Source organism: Castor canadensis, chromosome 11, assembly GCF_047511655.1.
Source record: "Castor canadensis chromosome 11, mCasCan1.hap1v2, whole genome shotgun sequence".
Taxonomy (NCBI): Eukaryota; Metazoa; Chordata; class Mammalia; order Rodentia; family Castoridae; genus Castor; species Castor canadensis.
Window position 1 is genome coordinate 98308871 of NC_133396.1, and position 14325 is coordinate 98323195.

Here is a 14325-nt window from a genome sequence, read left to right on the forward strand (position 1 = left end):
ATCAAACATACCCTGAAAGACCTAAAAGCATATATTAACTCCAACACAGTGGTTGTGGGAGACTTTTACACCCCATTATCATTAATAGATAGGTCATCCAAACAAAAAATCAATAAAGAAATCCAAGATCTAAAATATACAATAGATCAAATGGGCCTACTTGATGTATACAGAACATTTCATCCAACTTCTACACAATATACATTCTTCTCAGCAGCCCATGGAACCTTCTCCAAAATAGATCATATCCTAAGGCACAAAGCGAGCCTCAGCAAATATAAGAAAATAGAAATTATACCATGCATACTATCTGATCACAATGCAATATACTAGAACTCAACAACAAAAGTAAAGACAAAAGACATGCAAACAGCTGGAAACTAAATAACTCATTACTTAATGAACAATGGGTCATTGATGAAATAAAAGAGGAAATTAAAAAGTTCCTGGAAATCAAGGAAAATGAAAACACAACCTACTGGAACCTATGGGACACAGCTAAGGCAGTCCTGAGAGGAAAGTTTATAGCGATGAGTGCATATATTAAAAAGACTGAAAGATCTCAAATCAATGACCTAATGATACATCTCAAACTCATAGAAAAACAAGAACAAGCAAATCCCAAAACAAATAGGAGAGAAATAATAAAAATAAGAGCTGAAATCAATGAAATAGAAACCAAAAAAAACCATACAAAGAATTAATGAAACAAAAAGTTGGTTCTTTGAAAACATAAACAAGATTGACAGACCCCTGGCAAACCTGACTAAAATGAGGAGAGAAAAAACCCAAATTAGTAGAATCAGGAATGCAAAAGGGGAGATAACAACAAACACCATGGAAGTCCAGGAAATCATCAGAGACTACTTTGAGAACCTATATTCAAATAAATTCTATCAGACCTTTAAAGAAGAACTGATACCAACCCTCCTTAAACTGTTCCATGAAATAGAAAGGGAAGGAAAACTGCCAAACACATTTTATGAACCCATTATTACACTTATCCCAAAACCAGGCACAGACACCTCCAAAAAGAGGAACTATAGGCCAATCTCTTTAATGAACATTGATGCAAAAATCCTCAACAAAATAATGGCAAACCGAATTCAACAACACATCAAAAAGATTATTCACCACGACCAAGTAGGCTTCATCCCAGGAATGCAGGGGTGGTTCAACATATGAAAATCAATAAACATAATAAACCACAGTAACAGAAGCAAAGACAAAAACCACTTGATCATCTCAATAGACGCAGAAAAAGCCTTTGATAAGATCCAACACCATTTCATGATAAAAGGTCTAAGAAAACTAGGAATAGAAGGAAAGTACCTCAACATTATAAAAGCTATATATGACAAACCTACAGCCAGCATTATACTTAATGGAGAAAAACTGAAACCATTCCCTTGAAAATCAGGAACTAGACAAGGATGCCCACTATCTCCACTCCTATTCAACATAGTACTGGAATTCCTAGCCAGAGCAATTAGGCAAGAAGAAGGAATAAAAGGAATACAAATAGGTAAAGAAACTGTCAAAATATCCCTATTTGCAGATGTCATGATCCTATACCTTAAAGACCCAACAAACTCTACTCAGAAGCTTCTAGACATCATCAATAGCTACAGCAAGGTAGCAAGATATAAAATCAACATAGAAAAATCATTAGCATTTCTATACGCTAATAATGAGCAAAGGAAAAAGAATGTATGAAAACAATTCCATTTATGATAGTCTCAAAAAAAATCAAATACCTAGGTGTAAACCTAACAAAAGATGTGAACAACCTTTACAAGGAAAACTATAAACTTCTGAGCAAAGAGATTGAGGAACACTATAGAAAGTGGAGAGAACTCCCGTGCTCATGGATTGGTAGAATCAACAAAGTAAAAATGCCTCTACTCCCAAAAGTAATCTACATGTTTAATGCAATTCCCATCAAAATTCCAATGACATTTATTAAAGAGATTGAAAAATCTACCATTAAATTTATATGGAAATACATGAGGCCATGAATAGCCAAGGCAATACTCAGTCAAAAGAACAATGCTGGAGGTATCACGATACCTGACTTCAAACTATATTACAAAGCAATAGCAATAAAAACCACATGGTACTGGCACAAAAACAGACATGAAGACCAGTGGAACAGAATAGAGGACCCAGACATGAAGCCACACAACTATAATCAACTTGTCTTTGACAAAGGTGCTAAAAATATACAATGGAGAAATAGCAGCCTCTTCAACAAAAACTGCTGGAAAAACTGGTTAGCAGTCTGCAAAAAACTGAAACTAGATCCATGTATATCACCCTATACCAAGATTAACTCAAAATGGATCAAGGATCTTAATATCAGACCCCAAACTCTAAAGTTGGTTTAGGAAAGAGTAGGAAATACCTTGGAATTAATAAGTATAGGCAAGAACTTTCTCAATGAAACCCCAGCAGCTCAGCAACTAAGAGATAGCATAGATAAATGGGACTTCATAAAACTTAAAAGCTTCTGCTCAACAAAAGAAATGGTCTCTAAACTGAAGAGACCACCCACAGAGTGGGAGAAAATATTTGCCAGCTACACATCAGACTTATAACCAGAATATATAGGGAACTCAAAAAACTAAATTCTCCCAAAACTAATGAACCAATAAAGAAATGGGCAAGTGAACTAAACAGAACTTTCACAAAAGAAGAAATTCAAATGGCCAAAAACACATGAAAAAATGCTCACTATCTCTAGCAATAAAGGAAATGCAAATTAAAACCACACTAAGATTCCACCGCACCCCTGTTAGAATAGCCATCATTAGCAACACCACCAACAACAGGTGTTGGTGAGGATGCAGGGAAAAAGGAACCCTCTTACACTGCTGATGGGAATGTAAACTAGTACAACCACTCTGGAAAAAAATTTGGAGGCTACTTAAAAAGCTAAACATTGATCTACCATTTGATCCAGCAATACCACTCTTGGGGCTATACCCAAAAGACTGTGACACAGGTTGCTCCAGAGGCACCTGCACATCCATGTTTATTGCAGCACTATTCACAATAGCCAAGTTTTGGAAACAGCCAAGATGCCCCACTACTGATGAATGGATCAAGAAAATGTGGTATCTATACACAATGGAATTTTATGCAGCCATGAAGTAGAATGAAATGTTATCATTCGCTGGTAAATGGATGGAATTGGAGAACATCATTCTGAGTGAGGTTAGCCTGGTCCAAAAGACCAAAAATCGTATGTTCTCCCTCATATGTGGACATTAGATCAAGGGCACATGATAAAAGCGAGAGCACACAAGGGAGGGGTGAGGATAGGTAAGACACCTAAAAAACTAGCTAGCATTTGTTGCCCTTAACAGAGAGAAACTAAAGCAGATACCTTAAAGCAACTGAGGCCAATAGGAGAAGGGGACCAGGAACCAGAGAAAAGGTTAGATCAAAAAGAATTAACCCAGAAGGTAACACACATGCACAGGAAATCAATGCGAGTCAACTCCCTGTATAGCTATCCTTATCTCAACTAGCAAAAACCCTTGTTCCTTCCTATTATTGTTTATATTCCCTCTTCAACAAAATTAGAGATAAGTGCAAAATAGTTTCTGCCTGGTATTGAGGGTGTGGGGAGGAGAGGGAGGGAGCAGAGTGGGTGGTAATGGAGGGGGTGGGGGCAGAGGGGAGAAATGACCCAAGCAATGTATGCACATATGAATAATAATACAATAAAAACAAACAAACAAACAAACACACATAGACCTCTGAAATAAACAACCTAATAATGCACCTTAAGCTCCTGGAAAAACAAGAACAAACCAAACCCTATACCAGCAGATGGAGAGAAATAATAACAATCAGGGCCAAAGTTAATGAGATAGAAACCAAACATACTATACAAAGAAACTATTAAACAAGGTTGGTTCTTTGAAAAGATTGAACAATATCAACAAACCCTTAGCCAACATGACAAAATGGAGGATGGAGAAGACCCAAGTTAATAAAATAAGAGATGAAGAAGGGGACATAACTACAAATACTAATGAAATACAGATAATCATTAGAGAGTACTTTGAAAACCTGTATTCAAGTAAACTAGAAAATCTAGATGAAATGGATAATTTCCTAGATGCATATAACCAACCAAAATTGAACCAAAAAGATATTAACCACCTAAATAGTCCTACTACATGCATTGAAATGGAAGCAGTAATAAAGAGTGGCCCTACAAAGAAGAGCCCTGGACCTGATGGGTTCACAGCCAAATTTTACAAATCTTTAAAGAAGAACAAGTACTCCTCATACTTTTCCAGGAAATAGAAAGGGACGGAACCCTAAAAACTCATTCTATGATGTCAGCATTATGCTCATTCCAAAACCCAATAAATACATAACCAGAAAAGAGAATTATAGAGCAATATCTTTAATGAATATAAATGCAACTGAGCCCAATAGGAAAAGGGGACCAGGAACTAGAGAAAAGGTTAGATTAAAAAGAATTAACCTAGAAGGTAACACCCATGCACAGGAAATCAATGTGAGTCAATGCCCTGTATAGCTATCCTTATCTCAACCAGCAAAACCCCTTGTTCCTTCCTATTATTGCTTATACTCTCTCTACAACAAAATTAGAGATAAGGGCAAAATAGTTTCTGCTGGGTATTGAGGGGGGGAGCGGGAGGGGGTGGAGTGGGTGGTAAGGGAGGGGGTGGGGGCAGGGGGGAGAAATAAACCAAGCCTTGTATGCACATATGAATAATAAAAGAAAAATGAAAAAAAAAAAAAGAATATAAATGCAAAGATTCTCAACAAACTACTGGCAAACAGAATTCAACAACATGTCAAAAAGATCATACAACATGACCAAGTTGGTTTCATTCCATGGATACAAGGATGGTTCAACATTTGTAAATCTATAAACATAATACAGCATATAAACAGAAGCAAGGACAAAAACCATGTGATCCTCTCAATAGATGCAGAAAAGCTTTTGACAAAATCCAACACCCTTTCATGATAAAAGCACTGAAGAACTAGAAATAGAAGGAATGTTCCTCAACACAATAAAGGCCATATATCCCATACCTAGAGCCAACATCGTACTAAATGAAGAAAACTGAAACTGTTCCCCTTAAAGTCAGGAACAAGATAAAGCTGTCTGCTTTCTCCACTCCTATTCAATATAGTTTTGGAATTCCTAGCCAAAGCAGTAAGAAAAGAGCAAGAAACAAAAGGGATTCAAATAGGGTAAGAAGAAGTCAAACTATCCCTATTTGCTGATCCTATACCTAAGAGACCCCAAAAACTCTACCAAAAACTATTTGAAATCATAAACTCTTTTGACACAGTAGCAGGATACAAAATTAACACAAAGAAATCAGTAGCTTTTCTATACACCAATAATGTGCAAACTGAGAAAGAAACCAGAGAAACAATTCCATTTACAATACCCTCAAAAACAATAAAGTACCTTGGAATAAATTTAACAAAAGAAACCAAAGATCTTTTTAGTGAAAACTGTAAACCACTGAAGAGAGAAATCAAAGAAGACATCAGAAAATAGAAAGACCTTCCATGCTCATGGATCAGTAGAATCAGCACTGTGAAAATGCCCATACTACCAAAAGCATCAAAAAGTTCAATACAATCCCCATCAAAATTCCAATGACATTCTGCTCAGAAAGACAAAAAAGCAATCATGAAATACACATGGAAACACAAAAGACCTTGAGGAGCCAAAATAATTCTGAGTAAAATGTCCAATGCTGGAGACATCACAATACCCAACTTCAAACTATACTATAGAGCCATAACAATAAAAACAGCATGATATTGGCACAAAAACAGACAGGAAGACCAATGGATCAGAATAGAAGGTCCAGACATAAATCCACGCACCTATAATGAACTGATCTTGACAGAAGAGCCCAAAACAAATAATGGAGAAAAGACAGCCTCTTCAACAAATGCTGCTGGGAAAACTGGATATCCACATGTAGAAGACTGTAAATAGATTCTATCTTTCATCCTGTACCAAAATCAACTCGAATTGGATCAAAGATCTTAATACAAGGCCTGAAACTTTGAAACAACTCCAAGAAACAGTAGGAAATACAATGGAACCGATAGGTATAGGGAACGACTTCTTAAACAGAACCCAAAAGGCTCAGCATCTAAGAGAAACAATGAACAAATGGGACTGCATTAAACAGTCTATCATATTAAACTGCATAGCAAATAGTCACCAGACTCAAGAGGCAGACCACAGAATGGGAGAAAATCTTTGCCCACTACTCATCTGATAAGGAACTAATATCCAAAACCTGCAGGGAACTCAAAATACTCAGCCCCCAAAGAATCAACACCCCAATGAAGAAATAGGCACATGAATTAAACAGGGAATTCTCAACAGAAGAGGTACAAATGGCCAGTAAATAGATGAAGAAGTGTTCAACTTCCCTGGTTGTAAAAGAGATGCAAACCAAAACAACACTTAGATTTCATCTCACCCCAGTTAGAATGGCCAGAATCAAGGGTAATAACAAAAACTAATGCTGGTAAGGATGCGGTGAAACAAGAACCCCTATACACTGTTGGAGGGAATGCAAATTAGTACTACTACTATGGAAAGCAGTATGGAGATTCTTTAAAAAACTAGAGATAGAACTGCCATATTATCCAGTGATACTGCTCCTGGGTATCTATCCAAAGGAACATAAGACAGGATACAATAGAGACACCTATACACTGATGTTCATTGCAGCACTATTCACAATAGCAAAGCTCTGGAAACAGCCCAGATATCCTACAACTGATGAATGGATCAAGAAATTGAGGTATATATACACAATGGAGTATTACTCAGCCACAAAGAATAATGACATGTGGTTTGAAGGTAAAACCACATGTAATTGGAGGACATAATGTTAAGTGATGTTAGCCAGAATCAGAAACACAAAAGCCACATGTTTTCTCTCAGACATGGAAGATAGATCCAAAGATAAATATATCACAAAAACAAGTATGATCATATGCAAACTCAGATGTAGAACATGTTTGTAACAGTGGAATACTCTATGGAACTCAGGGAAAGAGAGAAAGGAAAAGAGAATGACAGAGCATCAGTAACATCACATAGCATAAGATGTAAAAGTAGAGAATATAAGGATGTGTAGTGAAAACTGTTGAAAAATGGAGGACAGGAGGTAAAGAGGTAAGAGAGAATATTTGAAGGGATTAAACAGACCAAAACAAAGCACACCCACAGAGGGCATACATTGAGACACCCCTTTGAACATCAACATAAATGTTAATAATGAAAACCAGGACTATAAAATAGGCACAATGTATGTGTGTGGGGGTACTAGTGGAAGGGGGATGGTGAAGGAAGGAGATTAAGGTGATGGTATATGGTTGATGGACTTCATATACCTACATGAAACAGAACTAAAAAACCTCTTTTAATTGCTTTGGGTGGGGTGGGAAGGGAGCTGAGGGGGAGAGATGATGGGGGAAATATAAATAATGTACAATATAAGCCTGATCTGAATGGTCACTTCAAAGCCCCCCCCATATAATGAAAATACCCTAATAAAAATTTATAATAAAAAAGAAAAAGTGATTTATACGCAATGGAATTTTATTCAGCCATAAAGAACAGTGAAATTTTGTCATTTGCAGGTAAATGGATGAAACTGGAGAACATCATCTTAAGTGAAGTTAGGTTCAGAAAGCCAAAAGCTTTATGTTTTCTCTCATATGTGGAATATAGGTCCAATACAAATACAGGTAATATTATATATGCATAGAAATTTATATAGAGAATGTATCCAAAAGTGGAACTGGTAGAGGAGACTGAGGGAGGAGGAAAAGAAGGAAAGAAAGGCAGCAAATTGTAATGAAATACATCACATGTGTGTAGGAACAACACACAGGAAACATGCTGAAACTGTTAAACAACACAGGATGGGGAAAGGGTGAGGAAGTGCAGTGGAGGGGGTGACATTGACTTAAGCACAATGCATGTACAGGTACAGCACCAATGCAAAAATCCCATCTGAACAACAAAGAGATACTAAGCAAGGGCAGGAATGAAAAACAGAGCATGCTGAGAGCTCACTAGTGGGAGAGGAAGGGTAAAAGAAGGAAGTAAAGACAGTGAATATAGTTGATGTGCTCTCCATACAAGAATGAAGATAGAATTTTTAAACTTGTTGAAATCACCATAAGAAGGGGACTAAGGTTGAAAGGAAAAAAATGGAAGGGATGAACCAATTCAGGATATAATACATGGAACTATAACAATGAAACTCCCTGTATAGCTATCTTAAACAAACAAAAAACGTCTCTTCCAAAAGCAGAAAATAGGTCTTAGTGGAGGTTGGTACCAGTGTATGTGGGAGGATGTAAGGAAAGGGTGTAGGAAGATGAATACAGTGAAAATATTGTGTATTTATGTATCCAGATGGAAAAATGAGACCTTTTGAAACCATTCTAAGAATGGGAGAAAGGAGAATAAAGAAGAATGATGGAGGGGGTGGATTTAACTAAAATATGTTGTAAATACTTTAGTAAATGTCACACTGTACCCCCAAGCACAGAAATAATATGATAATAAACCTTTTAAAAAACACCAAAACGTGCTGTATTCAGGGACAAATCTTACCAAAAGCATGCATGACCACTAGGAAGAATTTATTGGACTTTACCTAAGAGTAAAATGATTGAAATGATGAAGAATTATTTTAACTTTACAGTCAAAACTCAGCAGTGTGGAAATACCAATTTAGCTTATTAGTATCAGTCCTCAGCCAAGTGATGTACTAAATCAATGTGATTTCAGTCAAAATCTCAGCAAAATTTTCAGGAGAACTTTAAAAGATGATTTAGAAATTTACATGGTCAAGTACTTATGTCTAAGTGTAGTTAGGACAATTCTGAACAAAATTAAAAGGTATGATTGTCCTAAAAGTTTTTGAGATATTACAAATATGGAATAGTAATTATATAATACTGGCATAGGAAAAGCAGCAACTAAAGTAGCTGAATAGAAATAATAGTTCAGGCCAGGCACTGTGGCTTACACCTGCAATCCTTGCCACTCAGGAGCTCACAAGGATTGTGGTTCCAGACCAGCTCAGGCAAACTTCACAAGACCCCATCTCAATCAATGGCTGGGTATGTTGGTGAAGTCTGTCATCCCAGCTACTTAGGGAATCACAAGTAGAAGGATCTTGATCCAGTCTGGTCTGGACATAAAATGAAACCCCATTTCAAAAATAACCAACACAAAAAGGCTGAGTGGAGTGGATCAAGAGGTAGGAGTATCTGCCTAGCAAGTATGAGACCCTGAGTTCAAACCTCAGTACCACCAAAAAAAAAAAAAGACATATAGAAACATGACTTATAATAAAAGTAGCATCACAGGTCAATGGTTCAAAGATACTATAATATAAATGGAGTTGGGATAATAATTATCCTTATGGAAAAATAGACTATTACTTTCTTACCCAACCCTATAAATAAAAATTAATTTAAATGTGTAGGCAATTATGAAAAACAAAACTCAAATAATTAAAAAAAAGTATAGGGGAATATCTTTAAGAGTTGCTGTAGAGAAAGCTTTTTTGTAGAAGACCAAAAGCCTCATTAACAAAGGGAAAAATGGGGTAACTGTAAGAAAATAAAAAATTTCTCATAAAGAAGACAAAATGATTTTACCTTTGGGAAATTGGATATCCACATATATAGAACACTGTATCTTACCCTGTCCAAAAATCACATCAAAATGGATCAGAGACTTTAATGTGAGACCTGAAAGCTTGAAGCTGCTAGATGAAAACACAGTGGAAACACTTCAAGACCTAAGGCATGAGCAACAACTCTCTGAATAGGATCCAATAGCTCAGAAAATAAGAGGAAGGTTGACAAATGGTACTGCATCAGATTTAAAAGCTTCTAGGCTGGGCAAGGTGGCTCACACCTGCAACCGCAGTGATATGGGAGGCATAGGTAGGAATATTGCCATCCAAGCCAGCACGGGAAAAACCCAAGACCCTATCTAAAAAATAAAGTAAAAAGCCTAGAGGTGTGTGACCCAAATGGTAGAGTGCTTGCTTAGAAAGCACAAGGCCCCAAGTTCAAACCCAAGTACTACCAAAATAAAATGCTTGTTGGAATTTGTGTTAAATTAAAAATTTAGGAAGAACATACAGCTTTATAATCTTGAGTTATCCTATCCAAGGACAGGAATGTCTTACCATTTATCTGAGTCTACATTATGTGTCAGGAGTGTTTTAAAATTTTCCTTTTACTGGTTTTACATTTGTTGTCAAGCTTGTTCCTAAGAATTTAATCTCCTTTGTGGATGCCTTACATAAGATTTTCTTTACAATTAGGCCTTCTCATTGATTTCTTATTAATTATACTTGCTAGTGATTTGGGGGTTTCATTGTTGTTGTTTTTTAAAAGCTAGAATTCATTTGTAAGTGAGGTTTACTGTTTTTCTCCCTCCGATCCATTAACTTAGGCTCTAATCTTTATGATTTCATTTTTGAATTTTTTATTTCTTATATTGTTCCTTTTTATAATTTATTTTCATTTTAACCAACAAAAGTACTTAGTACTATAATTTTCCTTTTCTGATTAGCACTTCAGTGTTTTCATCATCATTACTAGGATAAATGGAGTATTTTCATTATCATTAGTTTTTAGGCACTCTAATTGCAATTTATAATTCTCCTTTTCATTCAAAGTCATTTAATAGATATAATTTGTACATTTGGCCTCAATTCTGCCACAATATCATAAAAATAAATGTATTTTACAGTATTTTGCATTTTTGTTTTCTATGAACTGTGTATTCTTTGCTCTTTAATATCTAATTTTCATTTTTTGGTATTTAGGAGGGTTTGTATTTTCTGTTCTGATGGTTACCATTGTACATATATCATTCTTGGTGTATATCACCTCCTTTTTACTTATTATACTTGTTACCTGGTTTATTTGATTTTATCAGCAACTCTGTTGTATCACCTATACAACAATCAATGATCTAATTCCAATATTTTCTTTTCCCTTTGAATATTTGTAGTTTCATCATTTATATAATCAAGTCTTCACATCAATATTAACAAATAACCAAATAGTAAAATTATTTAAAACATGGGAACATACAACAAATGGAAAGGAAAAACCCCAACAGCCATTATAAACATGAATTCAAACTCAAGTTCACAAGTAATGAGAAAGATGAAAATTAAAAAACGATATGCCATTTTTTTGCCTGTCACCGGCAAAAATTATATCCTGGTAAACGTTGTATACTGGGAAAAACAAGGGGGAAATGGTGGCTTTATACACTTCTGTGAGGAGTCTAAGTTGTTCTAATCACTTTATGGTTTTGTAGTATTATACCTCATGACTTAGCAAGTCCACTTATGAACCACATTGTAGAGAAACTGCTCCAGGAGACATATATAGGGATGTTAAAGTACTTTTGCAAAAAAAATTGTAAGTGATTGAAACATTCAGCAATGTGTCTAATAGAGACGTGCAATTATATGTGCCTATGATAGAACTGTCTCCAGCAAAGTAAAGCATGAACTGCAGGGTGAGTATAAGCCTAACACTTTTCGTGTCAATGCTTTTCAACCCGCAACAATCTCATCTTCATTTAAATATAACCATGTTCTCTTATTTTAAAAATAGGGACAATTATACCACTTAACTCATACCTTTTTGTGAGAATTATATATATAAATGTATGAAAGTGCTTTTAAAATTCCTGGTACATAGAAAATGTTCTACAATGTTAACTATCATTATAATCTAAAAGTAAAAACAAAAACATAATTTTGAATGAAAAAGTAAGATGAAGCTTATATCACTATTTATATAAATCAAAATACATGAAGATAGTTACTGTATGATTTTTGTAAAGTCATATTGTCTTAGTCTATGCTGTTATTACAAAATATGTACATACAGGTGATTTAAAAACAATAGAAATTTATATCTCACAGTTCTAGAGGCTGGAAAATCTAAAATCAAGGCAGGTTTGGCAACTGATAAGGGCTGCTTTGGGCTTCCAAGATAGTGTTCTGCTCCTGGATCTTCATGTTATAGAAAGGAGGAAGAAAATGAACCCACTCCCTCATGCCCTTTTATAAAAGTCCTGCTCTAATCCCATCCATGAAGGCTCTATCCTTAAGACTTAATCACCTCCAAAAGGCCCTACTTCTTGACACTATCCCACTGGCGTTTAAGTTTCAGCACATGAACTTTGGGGGATACATTCTGAACATAGCCCATCTGTATATGAAAATATTAAAAAATGATCACAGGGTCTGGGAATGTGGCTTAGAGGTACAGTGCTTGCCTAACGTACACAAGGCCCTGAGTTCTATCCCCAGCACAGAAAAAAAAAAAAACCAAATTTAAAAAATCATCCAGAAAACCACCCACTAAAATCTTCATGAGGATTTGACATGATGAAAGAGGGGAAAGAAAAAAAGTTAAAGAGATCTTAAGTTGTTTTTGTGTGTTTATATTCATTCTTTTTTTCAAACAGGGTCTCACTATGTAGCTCAGGCTGGCCTTATCTGCCAATCCTCCTAATTCAGCCTCCTGTGTGCTGGGGTTATAGGTGTGTGTCATCATGCCTGGTGCAAGATCTTAGTTTTATCTGCTGCCTCTTTATTGCTTTAAGGAAAAAAGAAGCCTGGAAGAAAATATCCCAACCTCATGGCAACATAGAACTTCTGGGTGGTAGAATTATACATTGAGCTCACATGAAGTTTAAAAGTTTATCAGAATGGAAGAAAGAAATTAAGTAGCATGGAAGGTGAAGATTGGCCTCTGTTTATACTGCATGCCCTGAGCTGGCTTCAGGGTGAAACCCTGCCCTGCAGGATGAAATTCTGCAGCGACTGGGGAGATTAGTCAGTAGGCAAATGACTGTTCACCATTGATCACAGTCCCTGACGTCACCAGTTCAGAAGCTATAAACTGTATCTTAATTAAGATCTTGCTAACCACAATTAAAAGAAAGAAATTTTTTACAGAATTTAGTTAAGAAAATGAACAAGAAATGAACCAGAACAGCTGTGTGGGCAGGAGATGATGACCTCCACCTCTGAGCTAACCCCTGCCTTCTGTACTATCTCCTATTACTTGGGAGTTGTCTACACCCTTGGTCCTCCTCCAGGGCAGATAGACACCTGTTTGGAGCATCCCTTAATTCCTTCCCCTGCTTCATTGGTCACTACTTCTAACCTTCATTTTCACCATCATTCACCAAGAGATTGAAATCACTCCGAATGAGAGCACCTGCTTCTCTTGTTGACTATCATACCTTATACCTTTTCCATATATTTCTGTCCTTTTGAGGAATTCATAGGAGGAAAAGTTCAATTAATTTTAACACTTCAAACTTACCTTACGTAAGTATGTTTTCTTTCTTCTGTGTGGTAAATAGACACACCAGAACCTCATCTTTTTTGTTTTTTGAGCAGGGGGAATTGGGGTTTGAACTCAGGCCTTCATGCTTACAAAGCAGACACTCTACAGCTTGAGCTACACCTCCAGTCCCCCTTTTCAAATTTTTAAGTTCACATTGAAGTACAGCATTGCTAACCAAGGCACAATGTTATAAAGCAGATCTCTACAAGTTTTCTTGCACAACTTGAACTTCATATCGTTGACCAGAAACTATTTAATTCCTCCTTCCCCTAGCCCCTGGCAACCACCTCTCTACTTTCTGCTTCTTAGAGCATGCTCTTTTACATGTTCTCTGGCTAGCGAACATATGAAGTTTTTTAAAACAAGCATGTGTTGAATTTCATATTTATTTCTATTGAATTTTTCAATTTTGGGTCTGGTTTTAGTGTATTTTTGATTCTTGAATATAAGAAATTTGGGATATAGGCAGAAACCTGTTTTGATGGTTAGCCCTGACTGAAATGTCTCCCTCCATTATGCTACATTAAATTTGCCTGTTTCCATATTATTGTCAAGGACCCTTGGCTATCAAACAGTGATTTAGGCTTTTCCTAAGGAATCTCCTCCGCTAATTTTCTATTTGCACTATCAGACTCAACAGTCAACAATAGTGTTCATGTCTCTAAAAAGTCATGATTAATTGATTTCCTAAGTTCTGCCAGTCAATGGCAGAACTTGGACAGTTGTGTTTATTTCAAGCAGTATTTGTAGATATCTGTGTGCCTGACATTGTGCTCAGAGCTGGGGGTACAAAAGTGAATATGACAGGGTTCCTTTAAAACCAGTATTTATAGACATATATATGTATATACATATCTATCTATC

At 36.1% G+C, this 14325-nt stretch overlaps 1 protein-coding gene across 3 annotated transcripts in view; it reads left to right on the forward strand.

Annotated features, from left to right (window-relative positions):
- Rgs5 (regulator of G protein signaling 5) overlaps positions 1-14325 on the forward strand; it is a 159874-nt gene that overhangs the window by 96114 nt on the left and 49435 nt on the right. The gene's annotated exons all lie outside the window — the stretch shown is intronic.